The sequence below is a fragment of the Lepidochelys kempii genome, chromosome 13 (genome assembly GCF_965140265.1).
Source record: "Lepidochelys kempii isolate rLepKem1 chromosome 13, rLepKem1.hap2, whole genome shotgun sequence".
Lineage (NCBI taxonomy): Eukaryota > Metazoa > Chordata > Testudines > Cheloniidae > Lepidochelys > Lepidochelys kempii.
This window is the reverse complement of record NC_133268.1, coordinates 35,728,784-35,735,572: the sequence shown is the minus strand read 5'-3', so window position 1 is coordinate 35,735,572 and position 6,789 is coordinate 35,728,784. Positions and strand designations below refer to the sequence as shown.

At 41.7% G+C, this 6,789-nt stretch overlaps 1 pseudogene; it reads left to right on the top strand.

Annotated features, from left to right (window-relative positions):
* The first annotated feature begins 576 nt into the window (after window positions 1-576).
* LOC140896729 (olfactory receptor 5V1-like) lies at window positions 577-1,991 on the top strand (annotated as a pseudogene).
* Window positions 1,992-6,789: the final 4,798 nt, after the last annotated feature.

The following is a 6,789-nucleotide window of genomic DNA, read 5'->3' as shown; positions in this document are numbered from 1 at the left end:
AACACACAGTTTTTCTTTGCTCTGTTAGTGAAGAAGATAGGTACTCACACCTTAAATAACATATCACAGTAGTCCTGATACCAAGCAACCTGGACACTTTCCTGGAGGCTTGATCAAGTAACAGAAAATTATAGAATTGTAGGGCTGGAAGGGAGCTCAAGAAGTTTTCAAGTCCAGGCCACCTGGAAACCAAGGAAACCTGGACCATCCCTGAGAGCTATTTGTCTAACCTTTTCTTAACCATCTCTAATGATGGGGATTCTATGAAGAGAGGGCATAGATTTTTGAACATTTCTGCAATTAAACTGATGACATTTCAGTTCACTGCGATATTCAACTTATATTGCAGAGTTTGTTAGTTTTCATCTAGTTTGACAATGAATTGACTTAAAAGTTGAGTTTATCTTTAAAATATATTAACAAGTTTGCTTCATTTCCCCTAGATACATCCCAGGGCAAATGCAAACTGTAGAAATCAAACGTCCATTGAGGAATTTGTCCTCCTGGGATTTGGGAATCTCCCGGAACTTCAGATTCTTCTCTGCTTCCTGTTTCTAGTGATCTCCATAGTGACCATGGCTGGAAAATATCCTCATTGTTGTGCTAGATGTGGCTGATCAGCACCTTCACACCCCTATGAACTTCCTCCTGGGGAACTTGTCCTGCTTGGAGATCTGCTACACCTCCAGCATCCTGCCCTGGGTGCTGGCCAGTCTCCTCACGGGGGACAGAACCATTTCTGTTAGTGGCTGCATGACACAATTTTATTGTTTTGGTATCCTAGCAGCCACAGAATACTATCTGCTAGCAGTGATGTCTTACGATTGGTATCTAGTGATCTGCAATCCACTCTGTTATGCCACTCTGATGAACGGCAGTGTTTGTTTCCAGCTCGCGGCTTGTTCCTGGACAAGTGGCTTTCTGAGCAGTACCATAGTAATCATTTTAATGACTAAAATAAAGTTTTGTGGCTCCAATGAAATTGACTATTTCTTTTGTGATTCCTCACCCATCATAAAACTATCCTCTACTGTTACCCAGTTTCTAGAACTCACCATTTTCATGGTCTCCTGCGTCAGGTGACTAGTCCCATTTCTATTCACATTGGCATCCTACGTTTGCATCATCAACACCATCCTGAGAATTCCTTCCACCACCGGGAGGCAAAAGGCATTTTCTACCTGCTCCTCTCACATTGTCACTGTCACAACATTTTATGGGACTCTGATTATTGGCTGCATGGTTCCAATTGCCCACCATTCAAAGGACTTATACAAGGTATTTTCTGTCTTCTAAACAGTCCTGACCCACATGGTCAACCCCCTCATCTACAGTCTGAGGAACAAAGAGGTCAAAGAGGCCCCGAGAAGGGCTGTCAGTAAGTTTCTGGCTTTTGCAAGACTTCAGACTGTAAAATTAACAGATCTCTATCAGTCACCTACAGCAGGAGATTCTGGAAGACTGGCACCTCTCCCCAATCAGCTAATTTTGATCTTTGCAGTTGTAAAATAAGATTGAGATTTTTAAAAGGGACTTTAGGGGTTAGGAGCACTGTATTCCATGCTTTGATTTTCCAGAAACTTTTGGAGGGTTACTTAGGGTGATATCTCAAAGGAGTTGAAGGGAGTTAAACACCTACATTGGAGTTAATCACCAAAGGGATTTAATCACCTAAATTGGAAGTTGAGTCACCTAATTCCTTCACATTTCTTTGGAAATCCTGCCCTAAAACTTTGGCAGACATGGATTTCACTGAATTTTAGGACTGATACTTGCTGCTGCTGCCTTTAGGGAGCAGTATTCGTATGGTATGCTTTGGCTGATATTTTTCTTTTCCAGGTGATGGAGGATAATTTGGGGAGAGGGGAGAAGGAAGGGGGAAACAATGATTGCATGAGTGAGAAAAATAAATCTGAATTCAAATGCAATGTTAACTGTTGTAGATGCCTGTGGAATTACATCATGCTTCCCTTTGCAAATCTAATAATAAAACAGGGCAACTGCATAAAAGTTTGGGTCAATATTTTTTTGGTCTTTGAGTCATATTTTAAGGTCAGAAGGGACTCTGATCTAGTCTTCATGACACAGGCCAAAGAACGTGACCAGCCATCTATGTTTCCCACTCCCTCCTATCTGGACTTTTCAGAGTCTCTGATTACCCTAGATTTACTGAGCTGGTCAGTGGAGATGCACTGATTCACAGAAACTCTGGACTCTTTCTTTTAAGGCATATTTCAACATTGTGGGCCTGATTCAACACTGGCTTACTTAGTCTCTATATATGCTACTTTTCATTTGAATCAAAGCCTTCTGGTAGGGGAAATTCTTTCCAGCAGTTTATAGATAGACCCATTGTGACTGAGATTTCCAAAGAAACTAGGAAGACTTTCTAAAGAACCGGTAAATAACAGGCCACTAAATTTCACCCAGTTACCCCTGTGTTGAGGCCAATAACTTACAGATTTATAAATTACCAATTTATAAATTTATAAAAATTTACCGATGAAGTGGGTATTCACCCACGAAAGCTTATGCTCCAATACATCTGTTAGTCTATAAGGTGTCACAGGACTCTTTGCTGCTTTTACAGATCCAGACTAACACAGCCCACCCCTCTGATACTTATAAATGTATAGATTCCGGGGCTAGAAAGGACGGTTGTGATCATCTACTCTGACTTTTTGTCAGTCACTTGCTGGTTTTAACTGGAGTAAATGGTGGATTCTGTGTAACTTGAAATCTTTAAATCATGATTTGAAGACTTTAGTAACTTAGCCAGAGGTTATGGGCCTCTTACAGGAGTGGGCTGCTGAGCTTCTCTGGTCTGTGATGTGCAGGAGGTCAGACTAGATGATCATGATGATCTCTTCTGGCCTTAAAGTCTGTGAGTCTAAGACTCTACTTGGCTCTCTCACACATTCACTGTGTGTCTTGGAGATGCTGTTGAATCTCCCCTTGCCTCAGTTTCCCTTGTGCATAATGATGCACTTGGATGCTGGGAGAATAAATCCATGAATGTGTGTGACACTCCCTGATGCCACATTGATGGGCATATTAGAGCCTAGATAACGAAAAATGTGAAGTCACTAAGATGTGTGTGTGTAGACATTTGTGTCTCCATAGCAGTCTGGGACCTGAGGCTAGGCTTTTCACGAGTGTCTACATGATTTAAGAGCACAGGTCCACTTGAAAGTCAGCGGCATCTCGGAAAATCCCAACCATGAACTGTACACTGAGTACATGAACAGGTGTCACACCCTCCCTTTCTCTGGCCACCCTGAAGACATGGGTGAGGGACTCCACTCTGTTTTTTTAAAGAGTCTCCTAAACAGCGATTGGGTGGGAAAATCTGCAATAGGTTTCTTGTAAGCATCTCTTCTTGGACTGTGGCACCATAATTGGAGGTGACCAGTGACCTCATCACCTGCATGTAGTAAGGAAGGCCATTTCCTTGGAGGATAGAAATTTGCCTCCATTCACTCTGGTGTTTGTACCGTCGACAGTGCTAGCATGTTATTGAGTTTTCCTTCTCATTAATCAATGTAAGCATCAAGGGAGATGTCGCCTTCCCACAGAAAGGATAAAAGCGAAATCTTGAGAGGGTCTCTCTTGTAGGAACTGGGCACAAGGCAAATAGCACCATATAGAACACTCGGAGTAGATCTCTTTCCTGGCACTGTTAAAGAACGTGAAGCAGATGATGGTAGAAGATAAACTGCAGAACCAGTATCCTGGTCTCTGAATCACTGGGAAAAGGGGCAGTATCTGAAAATCCGCCTCACTTAGAACAGATTTAAAGGTAAAACATTTCCACCATTTCTGTTTCAATTAAATCATGGGATTTTGAAGTGGCAAACATGAGCTTCTCTGCACCATACTCCGGCCACCTCACCGGGGTGGTGGGGAAGAATGGTCTTTAACAGGCTAGGAATATTCTATGTGCTGTGTCAAAACTATGTCTTATCATGCTTCTTCTTCTCCGGAATCACTGGGAATGTTGATGAATGTGAATAATTGACTGATCTGAATAATTCCATAGACCAGATTAAAATGAGGAGTAATTCCATTATTATATGAAATAGAATTAAAAGAAGATACACATGTCAAGAAGGTCTGAAAAAACACAGAAGGGTTCAAAGATAGATAGATAGATAGATAGATAGATAGATAGATAGATAGATAGATAGATAGATAGATAGATAGATAGATAGATAGATGTGTATGGGGACAGGTCTTTCTTTCTTTCTTTCTTTCTTTCTTTCTTTCTTTCTTTCTTTCTTTCTTTCTGTGACTCTGCTACATTTTGAGCATTCATCTTTCATACAATTAATGCACATTTCTTTATACAAAACTTGATACTGTAAGAGACATTCTTTTTGAAAAGACAAACGTTTCAGTAGAGCACTCTGCTTCAGTCATCCGTACATGAACACTGGGGCTCAAATTCTGCAAGGAGCTTAATATCTTTTGAGTGCTTCTGGGTCTCTTCCACACACCACTGATGCCAATGACATTAATTCTCCAGTGATTAGGATCATCTCTTGTCAATTATGCCTCTGAAAAGTAGGTAAACAATGTTGCCGCTGCTGTGACTGAAGAGCTTTGATTAGGTAGTATTCTCTGCAGATCTGTAGCTGGGTACACAAAACATGAAAGTCTGTGGAGGGTTGGGAGTCCCAGTGTCCTGCCATGTAAAATGTCCTGCCTATTCATCCATCTTTGCATGGTGAAGGCAACATTAACATATCTATTTCTATATTGATACTGACATCAATATAGACATCGATACATATATATAAAATGCTAACAGAAAATGTCTGGCCAAAATTTTCAAAGCTCATAAGACCTGATTTCCCTCCCCCACCCAAATAAAAAGAAATGAATGAATTAAAACGAACGGGAAATGAGCACCCAAAAGCACTAGGCAACTTTGCCAATCTCAGCCTAAATAGTGTCACATGGGCCTCCCTTGCCACACACGGTAACACCCTATACACATATAAATATTTACCACCAAGGTTTGACCAAAAAACTGAATTAAAGAATAAATTCTCACAGAGTCTTCCTGACTCTTTTTCCTGGTACTTTTTTCATAGTAAGTCTCAGGGCAGATCGGCACGAGGCGGAAAAGCTGATCCAAGCGACGCAATTTGAGTTACATTAGTAGCATAACTCAAGTCAACATAGCTTAGATCTACTTACCACAGGATCCACACTGCCCTGGGTTGATGGGAGAAACTGTCCCATCAACTCCTCTTAGGCTATGTCTACACTACTGCGGTAAGTCGACCTACGCTACGCAACTCCAGCTACTGACTGAAAATCTCCAGTCAACTTACCTTACTCTTCTCATCGGGGGTAGAGTACAGGGATCGACTGGAGAGCAATCTGCACTTGATTTGGCGGGTCTTTACTAGACTCGCTAAATCGACCACCAGTGGATCAGTCTCAGAGCTTCAGTCCCTGACGTAGTGTAGACCTGCCCTTACTCATTCCGGTGGAGTACCGGAGTTGATTTCTGAGCGATCGGCAGTTGATTTAGTGGGTCTTCAGTAGACCCGCTAAATTGACCCCCGGTGAATCGATCGCCACAGCGTCAATCCCGGCTGTAGTGGAGGCCATCATCATCACCACTAGCATCTCTCTTTCTCTTGGAAAAGAGAAAGGTTTTATTGTTTGTTTCCTTCCTTCTTTTGTGGAGAATTTCAGCTGAAAATGTAAAGTTTTCAGCAGTTTTTAGCTAAAAATGTTTGGTTCTTTGTTGCCAAAACCAAAATATATGGGATTTTTTCTGGACTTCTCTGAACAGTCATTTTTTCTGCTAAAAAAAAAACAAAAACCTTCCAGGCTCTAGATGCTGATTGAATAGATAGCAAATGTTGCAATTGTAATTCATAATTATTGTTAGGGGACTTATTCCTTCACTCACTTACTTCTCTGGTCCTTCTCGCATGAACAGAGAGCAACAATACCCAAAGTCCAAAGGTGCAAACAATTCGATGTTTATTGGGGTGAACTTCCAGCAAGCATGAATCCAGTTTCCTTCCTTAGTGTCCCCCTTCCCAACTCTGACACCACAGAGCCTTACACCTGTGTCCCTGTTCCCATTCCTACCCTTAGCCAAACATGATTTCAATTTCCCCACCCCCATTCCCTGTTCCCATTTCCCCCTTTAGCAAAACATGATTCCAACTTCCTTACCCCCATTCCCTGTTCCCATTTCCCCCTTTAGCAAAACATGATTCCAATTTCCTTACCCCCATTCCCTGTTCCCATCTCCCCCACCCACACACCCACCCCCTCACTTCCTGATTGACTGCAGACTATATAGTAAAACTTGAGTTCGGCTTTGCTATACCTTAACCAATCATTTTCCTGAAATTTAACTAACCAATCCTAACATATTGTAACATGATTATGTAACCAATTATATCCCACCACCTTAATTAGTTTACACCCAGCAAAATTAATTATACAGCAGACAGGAACAATCACAGAACCAGACAGAGATTATGCAGGCAAACAATAGCAAAGTGGGAACTATAATGACAAAACAATACAGAAGTGAGGATTTCACATCCCAGCTAGTGAGAAGTGAGTTCTTGCCAGACAGGATGCTATCAAACTAAGTTTCCTTTTACATTTTCTAGGCACTTCCCTTTCTCTGGAGGCGATGGGCACTATTAGGACAGGATTGTATTCCTAACAGCCGAATAGCACCTTCTTTCAGTGTGACTAGTTTGGAATGTGAGGCTGTGACCGTTCGCTTCCCAGCTTACGGCTGCCTCT